At 45.9% G+C, this 18,166-nt stretch overlaps 1 protein-coding gene across 1 annotated transcript in view; it reads right to left on the bottom strand.

Annotated features, from left to right (window-relative positions):
- Window positions 1–18,166, bottom strand: part of LOC146798079 (cytochrome P450 2G1-like) — a 1,093,105-nt gene that overhangs the window by 279,539 nt on the left and 795,400 nt on the right. The window lies entirely within an intron of this gene.

Here is an 18,166-nt window from a genome sequence, read left to right as displayed (position 1 = left end):
GACCGCATGGCTCTGAAACGAACCTCTCATTTATCCTCTGAGAACTTTAAACCTCCATGAGCGACTCTTTCTCTGTCCTTCTTCTTATATTTTTCTTCTTAAATTTTTCTATTTACATCTATTTTCTCTTGTATTTAAATATTCCCTATTCCAGGCCTTTTGCTCTTTATACTTTACCTATTCTTTTGCCGGGTTTTCTTCCTATTCTCTTTATAATGCCTTCTACCTATCCTTTTTCCTTTCCCTCCCTTTCTCTCCCCTTTTCTTTCTCTCTGTTTTTTCCCTTCTCTGTCCATGTAAAATGTTTATAAAATGCTTTTTTATGCTTCTTTTGTTAGCGAGCATTGATCTACTGTTCTCTACTTCGAAATGGATAATGTTATTTGTATGATCAGTTTCTCGTTGTTCTCTCCTAATTCTCTCAAATAATGCATTTTAAAACATAAAACAAATTGGACTGATATGAGAATATCAGTCTAAATAAGCCTGGCCACGATAAATCAAGTATATACAAAGTCTATTTACATATTTTTGAAATTTCAGAGATATATCCTCATTTTGCACGGTGGGGTTGGGGGATTGAAGAACGTCACCGAAGAAACAACACGCAACCCCCAAGTTGAAGGTAAGCGTGCTTGCGCGTTCCATTTTAAAATTCTCTGTTGCAGTTGAACTGCCATTGCTGCCACAAATGTAAAAACCCAGGGAAAACCACATAACATGTATGCTCATCGCATTGTAGATAGGTGCGCATGAACCGGCTCGTGCCTCAATTTAAATTCAAAACGATGCACAACAGTTCCACATGCCAGAGTAGGCAAGTCATTTCATGTGATGAAATAAATCAAAAATCATCATTTGTCTCACCTTGATGGAACCCACTAGCTACAGGCAGAGGGCCAAGCCACAGAGAGTGTCCTCAATTGCTTGACGAGCAAGAGTTGCAGAGACACAACAGTGCAGGGCTTTCAGAATTTTAACACATGTTGTGCAGCCAGTCCTCACAGAGTAGAAACATCCCGATCCAGGGCAAATGCAATGAAAGTGAAACAGCACATCAGGGGTATCCATAAAGATGACTTTAGTGAACTTATGCTACCATTTTACATCAAGGCAATACACTCTTTGTAGACCTCTGTAAAACGATATGGCTGGTTCACCCACATGTGGCAGTAGTGTACGTTACACCACCTACTCACTAAACCTTTTTGTAAGACCAATGGAGCATTTCCATGCTGGGGCTATCCATTAGTAAGGACACTGGTGGGGCTAGCTTGCCTGTTGCGCTAAACTGCTTCTTGTAGTTACTCTTATTTCACCTAGTTGCTCTTTGTTTCTGTAGTACTCTTGGTTCTTGTAGTTTAACCTTGTCCACACCTAGTCAGCTTTTAAATCCTTTAAAACGCTTGAGCCCAGGTCCAGTCGTCACCAAAATATGTTGTGCCCTTTGACACAGGTTGACACAGGTAGTCAGGAAGAGTTTGAAGACTTCTGTATTGTTTCCATGCAAATATGTACCTCAGTCCAAATTCTAGTGGCCAGCCCTTACTCCAGCCCCACCAGGAGCAGCCTCCCTGCCGCTCAGCCCATCTACAACTGTCACCACTCATCCACACAGGCACCCAGGCATTCCATTCATCACAGTCACACCAACATTCCAATACCATCTCTCACTCTGGCTGAGCAGCTAGGAGAAAGCTAGGCTGGGTCGATATATCTGGGTTTAAGACTGATGTATGTAGCAACTTGGAACTGATAAAGATAACTACAAAACTCATCCTGGCTACCTTTCTTAAGATACAACATAAACCTTTGGCTTTCACTGACTTGCCCTAAAGGGGCTGGGACACCAGTCTCGATGGCCTGTTGTTTCTGCATTTCAATGACAGTAAAAGAAATATATATTCCAACAATTTGGCCTTTTTGATGAACGCTTTGGCTCTGCTTAGCTCTACATTCTGTTGCCATAGGTGCTGCAACCTGACCGAGGGAAGGGTGTCACGTGGCCGTTTGGGACATTGTCAATATCACTAAGTTAGCATGAGCCCTGCAGCCATAATGCAGCTTTGCACACGTTACTACATGGCTTTATTTTTGCAAATGACTTTGGGCCATATGTATGAAACTGTTTTGTGATCGCAAACACTGTGAATCGCAAAAAAACTATGTTTCCAATCGCAAAACAGAGTGTTCCTATGTAAGAAAGGGAACCGGGGAGCAAAAACGGTAATCGCAAATTTAGCAATTAGCAACTTAGCGAGGCAGGGAATCTGTGAAAAAATATGCGAATTCGCAATCAGTGACACACGATTTGCGATATTCGCTAATAACCTGCTCACAAATAGCGAATTCGCAAAATGAAATGCAGGTAAAATTCGCAAATTGCAACTATGCGAAAATCACAATTTTGCACATCGCAATTACCACCAACTCTGAGCAGGTGGTAACCAGGTCAACCTATTTAAACAGGCCCACAATGCAACAGGGGGTTTCACTATGACTGGGCTGTATGTGATAGCCAGGAGGCTGCGAATCAGAGCTGCTTCACAGAGAAGGATAAGCCAGGAACAAATCTACAGAGTGCGCATCACCCTGTTCCAGCAGATCGAGGAGGAGATCCATGTGAACTACAGGCTGGACGCAGACAGCATCCTGGACTTAATAGAGGAGCTCAAACCCTTACTAGAACACCCCACACACAAGGCACACACCATTCCCACCCATGTACAGGTCCTGTGCTCACTGCACTTACTGGCATCAGGAAGTTTTCAGGGGGTGATAGCTGTAGCAGGAGGGGTCTCCCAGAGTTGCCTTTTGCGCTTCTTTCACGCTTTCCTTGATGCAACGGTACAGAGGCTGCATCACCACATCCAATTCCCCAGCACACAACAGTCACTAGATCAGACCAAGTAGGATTTCTACCAGCTAGCCCAATTTCCCACATAATTGGCTGCATGAATGGGACCCATGTCGCACACTCACCCCCATCACAGAATGAGTATGTGTTTAGGAACCGCAAGTCCTATCATTCCCTGAACATACAGGTAGTGTGCAATGCCAAACATGTCATCACTGATATTGTTGCTAAATACCCGGGCAGCACACACGACTCATTCATTTTTTGCCACAGTGGAATGAACAAACGACTCACAGATGGCGAATTTGGTGAGGACTACCTGCTAGTAAATGCATGGCTTTCAAACACACAATCAGTAAAGGTCTGAAATGGCAGGACAGTGTTTAACCTAATTCTTGTCACCCTGCCGGTGACAGTACATATGCTGTAGGTGACTACATCCTGACTCTGTGCCTGAATCCAGCCACTGCATTGGAGCGGAGGTATAACAGTGCCCACAGAGCCACACGCTGTGCCGTTGAGAGAACATTTGGAATCCTGAAGAGCCGTTTCTGCTGCCTCCATAAGAGTGGAGGAGCACTACAGTACAGCCCCGAGACGATCTGCAAAATCGTGGCCACATGTGCCATGCTACACAATATCGCCACCAAGAAATGCACCCCAGTGGAGCTCACAGATTCCAAGTCATCGGATGAGGAGGGCCCAGCTCCACGGTGCAGACCAACAGGTGGTGTCGGGGCGGCTGCCGGGCGCCAGAGACGAGATGAGATCACACAGAACTATTTCTAGGTGAGTAATATAACATAATGCTACAGATTGGTGCACAACTGTGTTTTTTATTTCCTTGGGGGCAGGAACAAATCTGTCACACAGCCTGACGTACACCTAAAGTGTGTCACAATTGCTTGCACATGTTGGACCCACAGTGCAAGGATGTTGCACAAACATAAGTCAAGATGCAATGTGTTGCCTCGCCCATTGCCATATTCCGCTGAAGCCACTTCATCTCCTGCGTGCACGGCCTGTTGCCCCTCGCTCAGGGTGGCCACTGCCCTCCCTTGAGTCATTGTGTTTTCTCCCCTGCCATGCACTCCTCGTCTGTCCTGGGGAATATGTGGAGTGATGCTGCTCCTACTGGACTGATCCTCACTCTGCAATGAGCTCAGGGGTCCTGTGCCACCTTCAGCTGCCCGCAGCTGGTCCATGGCATGCATCACCGGCACCAGGCCCTTGGCCACATCCTGGCACCAGAGAGCCATTTCATGCTGCATGCAGCACCATCTGCATGTCACAGGGATTGTTGGTCTGTCTTCCTCCAGCTCCTCTTGCCCTGCCTGGTCCTCATTGTTGGCTGCGTCCTCACCTTCTGCAATGACTTCCTGTGTTTCAGGTGGTGCTGTGAATGTAAATGCACACATTAATTTGGTGTCCTGCCTCGCATTGGTCATGCAATACAGTTTTCAGAATTTGAGTTACATGAGTACTATCTGTCTGTTTTTTGCCTTCCCTGAATTACTAGCTAGATTCTACCTTGCTGTGTTTCACTGCTCCACTGTTTGGTGCATGTGACTACATCTCCAATAATGCATTTTTAGGTGTGCTTGTTAACATGTACTGGAGTTGCATTCCTGTTTAGTGTCTGGGTGTTTCTTGAGTGTGTGAGTGAGGTGTTGATGTATCAGGGGAGTAATGGCGCGCATCTTACCTTGTCTGGATGGTCGGAGCTGTCCAGGACAGCCACGCCACTGACACTCTCGGGCTGAAGGGTGCCCTCCACCAACTCCTCAAGGGGAGTGGACACAGTTGCAGTGGATGTTCCGCCACCAGTCTTCTTTGCCTCTGTCAACCTTGTTGCCACCTTTTCCTTAGCTCTTTGGCGCATGTCATACAACCTTTTGCGGAGGTGCTCCACAGTGCGGTGGGGCACGCCGACGGCATTCACCTTCTCCTGGATTTCCTGCCAAATTTTCCTTTTACTTGCTTCTGGCACACGTAGGGATTTCTTCCCAGACCGGAGCTCATGGCTGACTACCATTTCCTAAATGAGCACCTCCTGCTCCCTCTCACTAAACTTCTGCTTCATATTTTGTACATTCTCCTCCTGATCCTTCTCTTTCTCCTGGGGATCCATTTCTCCTTCTCTGACTGGCAGTACACAGTTCTTTCCCTCTCCTCCCAGCCTCTCACTCAGCTTCTGGCAATCAGGTACAGCATGGGTGTGACCCACTTGTGGGACACCCCCGCGCCGCACGGCCACCAGCTGCTGCGTGTGCCCCTTGCCTGCCCTCTGCCTCGCTGCTGCCTCGTCCGCCGGCTGCCGCCGCTGCAGTTGTTGTGCCCCTGCCTTGACGTGACTCTGTGCCTGCTTGGTCTAACTCTCTTTTTTTTCCCTTGTTTATCGTATTTTTGCCTGTTCTGTGATTATTTCTTTTCCCCGTGCTGCTTTCCGCCCCGTTTTGCCTTCTGTAACCCTCCCCGCTCCCGCCTCCCAGCTGCTCCGCCCACCCTTGTCTTGACGTGAATCTGTGCCTGCTTGGTCTAACTCTCTTTTTTTTCCCTTGTTTATCGTATTTTTGCCTGTTCTGTGGTTATTTCTTTTTCCCCGTGTTTGCCTTCCGCCCCGTTTTGCCTTCTGTAACCCTCCCCGCTCCCGCCACCGCTGCCTGTCCCCGCCCCCTTTGCCTTCTGTAACCCTCCCCGCTCCCGCCTCCCAGCTGCTCCGCCCACCCGCGCACTTGGCCTTAAATGGCGACCGTGAGAACGCGCAGCGGCCACGCGCAGCGGGTGCGCCGACTGAGCGCCGAAGGTGCGCCAAAGGTAAGCCCGTCTGCGCCCGTCCGCGACCGGATCGCGTCCAGCGCCAGGACCCCTGGCCCACGAGGACCCCGACCTACCCGCCTGACGTACCCCGCCGCCACCCTCATCGCTCTCAACACCGGCCGACTCCCAGATTGCCACCAAGCCACACCACGATGCACCCACGGACCTTTCAGCTGCCACGCCTGCAAGTTCTCCTGCACCCAGACCAGCCGCACACCAGCACCCGCCAAGTCGAACACCAGCAGCACCCACCTCAAGTGCATCCTGCTCAACACCCGCTCCGTCCACAGACACGCCATCGAACTCTGGAACCTCCTAGACGCCACAGCCCCGGACGTTGCCTTCCTCACGGAGACCTGGATGAACGCCTCTTCAGCTCCCGACATCGCCATCGCTATCCCAGAGGGCTACAAGATCGTCCGGAGGGACCGAAACGCCAACCAGATGGGAGGAGGCATCGCCATCATCCACAGAAACACCATCCGGATCACGACCAGCACCGACAACACCCTGACCAGCGCCGAACACCTGCACTTCCAGATCCACACCAACCCGAACACCACCCTCAGAGGCACCCTGATCTACCGACCCCCTGGACCACGCACGCAATTCAGCGAGGACATCGCCGACTTCGTCAGCCCGCATGCCCTCCCCTCCACTGACTACATCCTCCTGGGAGACCTCAACTACCATCTGGAGAACAACAACGACCACAACACCAGCACCCTGCTCGACAACCTCGCCAACCTGGGACTCAAGCAACTGGTGTCCACCCCCACCCACCTCGCCGGACACACACTCGACGCCGTCTTCTCATCCAGCACAGACATCCTCTTCAGCCACGCCACAGAGCTTCAATGGACGGACCACAGCTGCGTCCACTTCACCTTCAAGAGAACGACGACCCACCAACACCAGCAACAAGCCGCCCACAGAAGCTGGAACAAGATCACAGCAGACCAGCTCGCCACCTTCCTGAGCCAGCACCCTCCTGCCAGCTCAGCGAACCCCAGCCAGGCCGCCGACAACCTCACGAAGTGGATCAGCAACTGCGCGGACGAGCTCGCCCCGCTGAGGACCCCGCCTAGCAGACCCGGCAGCAAGAAGGCCCCATGGTTCACCGACGAACTCAAGTGCTCCAAGAAGAACCTCCGAGCCCTCGAGAAAGTCTGGAAAAGGGAACCGACACCGGACAACAGGACCTCCTACAAACTTGCCACCCGGAAACACCACCAGCTGATCCGCGCCGCCAAGAAAACAGCATTCAAGGACCGGTTGGACAACAACGCACACAACAGCAAGGAACTCTTCAACATCGTGAAAGAGCTCTCCAACCCCAGCGCAGGAAACAATGACATCACCCCATCGCAAGACCTCTGCAACTCCCTCGCTTCATACTTCCACAACAAGATCACGGACATACACAGGAGCTTCAACAACCAACCAACGCACACCATGACCGACCAACCACCCCCACCCACCACCACCCTCCACGCCTGGACCCCGATCAGCACCGAAGACACCACCCGCACGATGAACTCCATCCACTCCGGATCACCGACCGACCCCTGCCCTCACCACGTCTTCAACAAGGCCGACGCTGTCATCGCACCCCACCTGCGAGACATCATCAACACATCCTTCGACACCACCATCTTCCCCGAGAGCTGGAAACACGCCGAACTCAGCGCTCTACTCAAGAAACCAACAGCGGACCCCACCGACCTCAAGAATTACCGCCCCATCTCGCTTCTCCCGTTTCCAGCCAAAGTCATCGAGAAGACAGTCAACAAGCAGATGGCCGCCTTCCTCGAGACGAACGGATCCCTCGACCCCTCACAGTCCGGCTTCCGAGCCAACCACAGCACCGAGACCGCCCTCATCGCCGCCACCGATGACATCCGAGCCCTGATGGACAATGGAGAAACAGCGGCCCTCATCCTCCTAGACCTCTCCGCGGCATTCGTCACAGTCTGCCACCGCACCCTAGTACGGCGCCTCAGCAACATCGGAATCAAGGACAAGGCGCTGGAATGGATCATCTCCTTCCTCGACGGAAGAACACAGAGAGTCCGCCTACCACCGTACAAGTCAGAGGCCTCCGAAGTCATCTGCGGCGTCCCACAAGGATCATCTCTGAGCCCCACCCTCTTCAACGTCTACATGAGCCCCCTCGCGGCCATCGTACGCAAACACAACCTCAGCATAATCTCCTACGCCGACGACACCCAGCTGATCCTCTCCCTGACCAACGACCCCGCCGCCGCCAGAGCCAACCTGCACGAAGGGATGAAAGAGGTAGCCGAGTGGATGACGACCAGCCGCCTGAAACTGAACTCGGACAAGACGGAGGTTCTCATCCTGGGCTCTTCACCCTCCGCCTGGGACGACTCCTGGTGGCCTCCCGCCCTGGGCACCGCACCCAAACCGACAGACCATGCACGCAACCTGGGCTTCATCCTGGACTCCTCCCTCTCCATGACCAGGCAGGTCAACAACGTCTCCTCGGCGTGCTTCAACATCCTACGCATACTTCGGAAGATCTTCTGGTGGATCCCCACCGAGACCAGGAGGACCGTCACCCAGGCCCTCGTCACCAGCCGACTGGACTACGGTAACGCCCTCTACGCCGGTACCACCGCCAAGCTCCAGAAGAGACTCCAGCGGATCCAGAACGCCTCAGCCAGACTCATCCTCGACATCCCACGATCCAGCCACATCTCCGGACATCTGAGAGACCTTCACTGGCTCCCCGTCAACAAGAGAATCACCTTCCGCCTCCTCACCCACGCACACAAAGCCCTACACGACCAAGGCCCGAGCTACCTCAACAGCCGAGTCAACTTCTATGCTCCCACGCGCCACCTCCGATCAGCCAACCACGCCCTCGCCGCCGTCCCCCGCATCCGAAGAGCGACTACAGGAGGAAGGTCCTTCTCCTACCTGGCCGCCAAGAACTGGAACTCCCTCCCGACCGACCTGCGCCTGACCCAAGACCACCTCTCCTTCAGGAAGAAGCTGAAGACCTGGCTATTCGAGCAGTAGCGGCACCCCCCCCCCCCAGCGCCTTGAGACCCTACGGGTATGTAGCGCGCTTTATAAGTGTCATTGATTGATTGATTGATTGATTGGGCAGTCACACTTCCTGGTTGTGATGTCATCAAGTTGCACCTGAATTGCCAGTTCTCTAATTTGTGATTCCTTATTTGTGAAATCGCAATTAAGGAATCGCAAATTAGGTATTCGCATTATTAATCTGCGATTTTCTGCAAATCGCTCAAATTTTGTGATCTTTTATATACATCTGGTTTTGCAATTCTCAAAATGCAATTTGCTAAAAATCGCATTTTGAGAATGGCAAAAAACTATTTTGATACATATGGCCCTTTGTTTGTGTCTTTCCATGACAACTGTCTGCTCTGTTAGTTCTCTGCCTGTTTCCAGAGTTTAGTCTGAACATTTTATGCAAGGTCGATAAACAATGCCCCTTATTATTTTGTTCTGGTCAGGCCTTTGAACCTATACACAACATACCGAGGCAGCAGTTGTTTGGGACACCGTACTTTGGGCTTTAGGGGGATACAGGAATAGGTGGGACACACTTGGAGAGGGACCTTTCCAGGGAGAAGAGCAAGACACCTCCTGTGGTGTAGATCTAACATCCATAGTCCAAGGTTTGGGTTCTATAGACAAAACCCAGAGATCATTTATAATACAATAATACTTCTTTTTAGCAAGGGGTGAGAGGTTAGGCTCAACAGTCTTTTCTCTATTGTCTTATCATTATGACAACCCCCTTAATGATATATAGACTGGCTGCTATGCTGACTGTATTTGTATTATGCATTTTCCTGCTTGTTTGTGACATGTGTACTGCATGTTAGGGCACATTAGTCAAATAAATATTTTAAACTGTTTAGTGTCTCTGTCAGATCGTATTGTGGACAGGTACAAGAGTGTGTGCGAAAGGGTGTTTCTTGTTACTGCAGTTCCTGAGAGATCTGGGAGTGTTGTGTTCTGGGGTGTCTAATCGCTTGTTTCTCTGTGAGTGAGTAGGAGAGCAAGTGAGACACAATAGCTAATCGGTCCTGGGCTTATGGGTACTCAGGTGGTAGGATGACTCAGTCCCTACTTACTAAGGTCCCATAATCCTATGCATAGTTCTGTCCTTGGACAGAATCCCTGTAAAACTGTCCACCAATCAGATCACTAACCCTAAGCTCTACATCAATAGAATCACTGACCGAGGAACCAATCAGTATGGGAAACATCATGTACAACGCATGCAATATATTGCATGCCATTACAACGCAAGTCATTAAAACGATGCTTTGTTACATCGCATGCTATTACAACGCAAGTCATTACAAAGACTTGCTGTAAGGGGCAGAAAGTATTGGATTTGTTGGATTTTAAATCCAACAACTTCCCTACTGTTGCACACATTGGAGTTGGAATAGTAAATTATACTATTCCAGACTCCAGCACACCCTACTGCAAGTCGTTGTAACAACTTGCATTGTAGTGGCATGCGATATAACAACACGTCATTGTACTGACTTGCGTTTTAATGGAATGCGTAGAAAACACAGAAGTCATTACAACGATGTGTTGTTACATCGCATGCTATTACAACGCAAGTCATTACAAAGACTTGCTGTAAGGGGCAGAAAGTATTGGATTTGTTGGATTTTCAATCCAACAACTTCCCTACTGTTGCACACATTGGAGTTGGAATAGTAAATTATACTATTCCAGACTCCAGCGCACCCTACTGCAAGTCGTTGTAATGACTTGCATTGTAGTGGCATGCGATATAACAACACGTCATTGTACTGACTTGCGTTTTAATGGAATGCGTAGAAAACATATGCGTTGTAACGAGTGCTATTCATCAGTACTCTCAAATAACCAACCGATGAGCACACTAACCCTATTCCAATAGAAACCCTAGATGCACCCACCAATCAGTGCACACGTGTACCATCAAATAGCAGTCTATATAAGGTCCCTGCTACCTCAGGCAAGGTTTGCTGGTCAGGGAGTTGGAAGCTGCTCCTCAATTCAGAATCTCCTAGGAGACAGATAGGCTCAATCAACACGTTGGACTTCTGCAGGTAAGGGCCTAACAAACTTTGTCCTCTAACAATACTGTTTATATAAAACTTTACTCACACTACTAGCCAAAACACAAGTGCACAATCCCTAAATAACACAGGTTAAACAGTTTATAGTAGATTACTGTTGTCTCAAAGCACCCTCTGTTCACTCTCTGATGTAGAAAATCCCTGTTGCTAAGGGGGAAATTGGGGGGCTGGTTTTACTCACTTGCTAATACAGAATGGGAAATGGGGGTGGATTGCTTAACATACAGGTCTGAACACAGAGCAAGGGAGAAATTAGAAGGGAAGAACAGATTTTGGACTGCCAATCCCACAATTCAACAGGTTAAATGAACCAGTCACAGGCAAGTCAAAATCACAAGTTTCTATGCAAAACAAGTAAAAAAAGATGCAATCACGGGCAGGTTAAAAACTTCAATTTTCAAACTGTAACAGCCACAAGCAAAAACAGTTAAAAATTATGCAATCACAGGTAGGGAAAATTACTTTTTAAATTTCAGGAAAGACACAGCACTACTCTGCCTCCTTACAACCTCCTGGTCCTTGGTTCACTGCAATCTGGAGCACAGGTAAACTGCAGCTCACAAAATGGTGGTGAAACCAGACCATTGTATAATTGCTGTATCTCATTACCACTGAGATTTTGTAAGTCAGGGTATGGTGTATAATCAGCTAGTGCAGGCCAGGTTGCCCCTTCATTAATAAGGGGACACGTGCATACACAAGTTAGTGCGTGTATAAAGGCACCTCGGAACCAATTTTGATGTTTCCAATGTGAAAGTGGAATTTCTAAGAGTTGATTTGCAATGTACTGTTGTGGTGGTGCAACATCAGTGTATTCACAAAATGACTGTGTATTTTCATCCATAGCTGGAAAATTGACCCAAGAATAAAATACTGCCAAACAACAGGCATTTTGGGCTTCAACCACGAAGATTATGTCACCACCAACATTGCCAAAGCCATGTAAATTTAAATGTGCATGGACAGCAGGTCTGCAATTGTCAGCTATAGGTATAGGCTATGGCGCTACTATTAATAAAACTGTAATGGAAACAGAGTGCAAACGCTAACATGGGTAATAATTTTAAAGGTTCAAGCTTGAAAAAACAATAGAAAAAAATGGGTGCTTCCTAAAATACTGTGGAGGATTAATCCCCAACACCATGGAAAACTCTGGAGAAGTGTAAGGGTATTATGGGCACACCCAAATACTACTCAGGAGACCTGTTAAATAAGTACCGGACCAATGTTGTTAGCATCATGTTGCAAGGATTCCGCTGGTAAAGCAGAAGTGTACTTTGGGATGACAGGACGTCAGAAAGTAGGGACTGAGGCTCTCTATAATGTCAATATCTGTCAGCCCAAATCCTGGCTAGATCACAGTGCCTCATCTAAACTCCTAACCTTTCCAGAGTAGTAGGTGATTTTGGCAACATAAAAAATGACCCTCTAGTCCCCACGGGAATCGTGGAAACAAATTCCCACCTTTCGTCACTCAGACATGCATGCCTGCAGTGAAGATAAGAGAGACACAAAGAAAGCTTACTATACAGTTATTGAAATTATCGTAGTCTATTATGCAGTATATGTGCTGCGATCACTAGGCAGATGAAACTAAACAAAGTAATTAGCATTACTATCAGACTGTATAAAATAAACGTCCCCACCATGGCAAACTACCTATCTGTCTAGGCCTACCCTTACTATGAGGACACAGGGTTATATAAGTGATCTCTGGGATTGGCAATAGACCACATACCTGATATATTTAGTTAGGTGGCCCGCATCATGAGTATCAACTCAGTTTATGCAAGGCTGCATGTCAGGCTCTGCGTGCCTTTGTTCCAGGACAGTTCTCTCTGTTGGAATTCTCCTCTTTGCCCTCAAGGGGACAAGACACATTTTACATGATCTAAACTACTGTGTTTGAAAACTGGAGCTGTGCAGCCATGTCATGTCTAAAACGTTAGAAGCTGTTGCTGACCAGGCAAATAAAACAATACACCATGTTGGTATGTATTCTCTCCAACCTTGGATGAAAAATGCAGACTGGATCCCGAGAAAAGTCCCTAAAACAACAGACAGCATGTACAGCGTACTCCTAAAATAATAGTCATGAAATCAATTGTATTATGTGTGACTGTGTAAGAGACAGCTTAAACATTTAATACACAAAACTAAAGGGGAAGCAAAGTGGGTCGAGAAGAGAAATCACTGCAATTCAAAGTTGGGGCAGATGATTTTAGGGGTCATACATGAAAAAAACCTGTAGATAGGTAAAAAGTTAACTATGGGGATGTTTTTCACCTCGGGGTTCTGAGTGATATCATAGACAAGTTGAGCTTTGCTCTTATTATCTATTTGATGTCACTCTGATGCTCTCAGTGAAAAACATCCCCGTAATTCACTGGTACCCATCTATAAATCTATATATTCTATGTCAGCTCCTAAATGTCCAAAACCAACTATAGGTAACTAGGACAAAACCAAAGTCTACTTCTTAGGCACCAAACCCTCTTTCTGGTTCCCTGTTTGGTGGCCACCTGTTCTTGGTCCTCCCCAATTCCAGCCATGCTGTGAAGACTAACAACCTAGATAGATTTTTGATAACTCCACATTCAGTTCAGTTCAAACATAAAGTTTATTTAGACCATTAAGGGCCATATGTAGGTACCTAAATACCGGTCGGTAACGGCCGAAAATCGGTAAATATCCCGTTACCGACCGGTATTTAGGCACTAGAGTGCATTTCTGTTTCTGGATTCGTTATTTACCACCAACTACAAGTTAATGGTAAATGACGAATACCTTTGAAAAAGCAATTTTGTGCTTTTTGGAATGTGCCATGTGGCAGACATACATGCCCTTAGGGCATGTATGTGCGCCACATGTGCACACATGCACGATTCAGAGGTGCAACAGGGTGTCAATCTGACACCCTGCCACCCATGAATAGGCTCCCCCTATTACTGATTCGGTATTTACCGAATCGGTAATAGTGAATGGCTTCCCATTCAAGGCCCATAGGAATGAATGAGAAGGGATGCATTATTACCGAATCGGTAATTACCGATTCTTAAATACCGAATATTACCGATTCGGTAAGAATTACCGAATGGTTACCTACATTCTATTTACCGATTCATAAATACCGAATCGGTAAAATTCGGTATTTAAGAATCGGTAAATATAATTTACCTACATATGGCCCTAAGTCTATAAACTACAAATCATACAATAGTTTTCAAAAGAATACACACATTAAAAATTCTTATTCCCAAAAATAAAAACATCATATAACCCTTAAAACGTCATACCTAAAATTTTAAAAACAGTAACATTTAATTTTATATAGCGGTACACTTTTCTGTGCTTAAGCCTCTAATGAGTTAGGAAACTTATATACACCCTGCATATATTTCCCAATGGCTATCGCGGTATCTAAATTTTTCATATACGCAAGAAGCTCCCATGCTTGCAAGCGCACCTTCATACTTTAAAAAGAGCGGGCGAAGAAATAGTTTGCGTAAATGTAAACATTTTCGACAATCCAATAAAATGTGTAAAATGTTACATTTCATCCCCATCTTACACATACATTTACCATCGGGTTGCATTAGGCCTGATTTTATTGCACTATTTGTAACAGCCGGATTTATTCCAATTCTTATCTTTAAGACTTCCCTTCTTAACCATTGATTTGGTAATCTATCTAAATAGGGATAGCTTATATCTTTCTCCCAACTTTGGCTCATAAATTTTACAGAATCTTTCTTACTCAAATACTCCCGGTCTATTTCTCTTGACAGTTCTTTTCCCTGCAATTTGAGTACACTCTTTGTTACATTAATTTGTAATGTCTTCGGATCTATTTTCACCTTCAGGTGGTCACAGATAGTTTGAAGTTTGCTTCTTGTGGTTTTAGCCCATTTTAACTCACTAACTTGGATCTCTTTCATACACCATTGAGATACCTTTGTGACCTCCTCATGACCCAAATGATTCCAAAAGCTGAGTAGACCTTGTTGCACCGGAATATTCCATGCTATCAGCCCTGCCTCCAGTCTAATAGCTTGAATCATTGCTGCACTTGGCAGGGACAATAAAGATTTTAGGCATTTCCCTTCCTCTTTGTCCCAGGAGCTTTTACCATCGATACAGAAGATTTCTGAACCATATTGGAGTTGTGGGGGAATCATTGCTTTATAGGCCGTCAATAGAGGTTTATGGGACATATCACCATAACGTTGATTGAATCTTTTCAACCCGCATACCGCCAGCTGTGCTTTTATTTTCTGTGCCTCAAGGTGCAAACCCCACTTCATAGAATTTGTAAACCATATTCCAAGATATTTATATTCATTTACAATATCTAGTTTGGTTTGACCAAAATACCAATTACACTTCGTATTCCTCTTCCCGAAGCACAGAATCTTTGTTTTGTCCATGTTTACTGTTAGTCGTTTTGCCGTACAATATGCGCTGAAATTATTCAGCTTTCTTTGTAGACCCACCTCAGTTTGGTCCAATATTACTAGATCGTCGGCATACACTAAACAGGAGAGGTGCCTTCCGTTTACTTTCGGGCTTGCGCCTCTAGCAGAACCCAGAGTAGCAGGCAGATCTGCTAGGAATATGGCAAACAGAAGCGGAGCTAAAACACAACCTTGCCTAAGTCCATTATTTATTGCTATTTCTGGTGTTAGGCCGCCAGATGTATCTTTAATTACTTGTGCCCAATTATGGCTGTGTAGCTCCTAAATCACCATCAAGAGATCTGGTGGAACCTCATAATTATTCATGGTCTCCCACAAACACTCCCCATCCACTAAATCAAATGCTGCGCGAAAGTCCACGAAACAGCAATACAGCTTGCCCTGCTGCTCCATGGACTTCCGCGCCACAGCCCACAAGGCAAAGCAGTGGTCAATAGTCGAATGTCCTTCCTTAAAACCTCCCTGTTCTATTGGAACTATCGACCGCCGCTCTACCCATTCCTTTAATCTACCAAGGATTATTTTTTAAAATACCTTTTCTCCAATGTCCAATAAGTTAATTAACCTGTAATTCATTGGATCCTTCCTATCGCCCTTTTTGTGTAGTGGTCTAATTATTGACCCTCTCCAGGTTTTTGGAATACAACCTGAATCTAAAATGGCCATAAACCAATGGGATAGGAATCCTGCCCACCAATCTATTTGAGTTTTAATTATTATGGCTGGGAGATTATCAGGTCCAGCTGCACGAGATAAATTCAGCTTCTTGATTGTTTCTTTTACTTTTTCTATATTAAAGGCTGGTTTTAACTCATCTACGGATACTGTCCAGATGGATTTTTCCTTATTTATTTCCATGTTCTTATTTGCTTTATATAAATTTCCTAAGTAATTTACCCATGCTGCCTCTGCCACCACACAGCTCATATTTCCCGGAGTCCTTCCTGCGGCGTCCTGTATCAACCTCCAGAACCCTTTTATATTTTTAGTTTCAATTGTTTCTAGGAGGTTTTCCCAACATTTTTCCTGAAAAATCCTTTTCTGCTTCTTTACTAAGGATTTGTATTCTTTCTTCAAGTTGAGCAGAATCTCTAAATTCCCAACTTCATTACATTTTCTCTGGCACCGCTCTATTTTCCGAATGCCCTTTTTGTTCCTACAGGCAAGATTAAACCACCTTGGTTGCCTTCCTTGGCTATGTTGTATTTTTACCTTACCCTGTTTCTTATCGTTTAAATGCACTCTGAGGCAGTGAACAGCCTGCACTATTTTATCCTCGTACCATTCTACTTGCTGCCCTACAGCGCTGTCCTTCGTTAAGTTTTGTTGAAAATTTTCTAACTTCTTCACATATTTTTCCGTCAATTTTGTAGTAAGGCGCTTGGGATATTCCACATTTTGGAGGATCACTCTCTCACATGGGCTTATCACTCTCCTTAAATATTCTCAATATAAAGCATTATGGTCGATATCCTTATGCTTAATTATCCAGAACTTTTTTACCAATTCATAGTTCCAAGCCTGGACAAAAATATAATCTATAGGGCACTGTTGACTACCTACTCTAAAGGTCTGTGTGGCTGGACGGTCTGGGTCCAGTCTACCATTTAAGCATATTAGACCCATAGATCCCAGGAACCTCCCTAATGCTTCATCCTGGTTATTAGTTACACACTTGGGACATTTTGCTGACCCTATATTATAAGAGCGCAAGATTTCCTCAAACCAGTAATCTAACTTTTTATAATTTAGTTTGTGATTAAAATCGCCCATTATCACCATTTCATCTGTTCCATACATTTAATTTAAATTAACTATATCCTTTTTAAAGAGCCCTATTTCTGTATCATATTCTTTTTGAGAGCTCCATTGGATATATACATTTATAATAATCAAATTCTCATCCTTCCCTTCAATGTCCAAATGGGATACTTTACAACCCAGCACCCATTTACATAATGTGCTAATTAACTTGAACTCTTTCACTAGGCTGGTTGAAATGAGAGTCATGATCCCACCCGACGGTCGTCCAAATCTTTTTATTTTTCTGGCTGGTTTATGTATTTGAACAAACCCTTCAACTACTGGGGTGTTGTCGCATAGCCATGTCTCCTGCAGACACATAATATCAACGTACTTTGCTACTTGATTTGAATTGTCCACCTTTGTTTGTCCTCCCAGCCCGTTTATGTTCCATGATATTATTCTCAGACTATGCGGCAACTCGGTGTCCTAATCGATTTCACTAAGGCACCTTGATTCATTCAGGCCCCATGTAGAAGTACTTAAAATACTATTGTCCGAGCACCAATTGCCACAGCTTTTATAGGACTCCCGGTTTTCTACTGCTATGGTAATATTTTCTTTCTCACCTCGCCCCCCTGCAACTAACTTTACCTGCCTTGCCCCCAACCCTGCATGGAAACTCATGAAGTCTCTCTCTCACTGTTTCCCCTTTTCTACTTCAACTTCCGGGATTTCATCACTTTAATCACTTCTGAACAAAATTCTTCAGCTTTCTTTAAACTCCTGAAAACCTTGAAAAATATAAAATGTTTCTTCCACTGGGAAGAACGTTCATGGTTATCAGGCAAGAATTGTGTTCAGAGTACAGCATTGTGATTATCCGTGGTATGCCAAAATATTTTGTACAAATAATAGAAAATGCATGGCTTTCCTATTTTGGATCTCAAGCAGTACACATCTGTGACCTTTTCTCTTTCCCTGGCTACTGATTGGAATAAGAACCACATTTAAATTACATTTCAAAGTTCATACCAATGTCTTCACTAAAGGATGTCTTTTTTGTAGCTGGTCACTGGCTTACACCACTATCACTATTAGTTCCTCTTTGCTTTCTCCTGTGA

This window comes from Triturus cristatus, chromosome 9, assembly GCF_964204655.1.
Source record: "Triturus cristatus chromosome 9, aTriCri1.1, whole genome shotgun sequence".
Taxonomy (NCBI): Eukaryota; Metazoa; Chordata; class Amphibia; order Caudata; family Salamandridae; genus Triturus; species Triturus cristatus.
The sequence above is the reverse complement of the archived record's forward strand: the minus strand, read 5'-3'. Positions and strand labels throughout refer to the sequence as shown.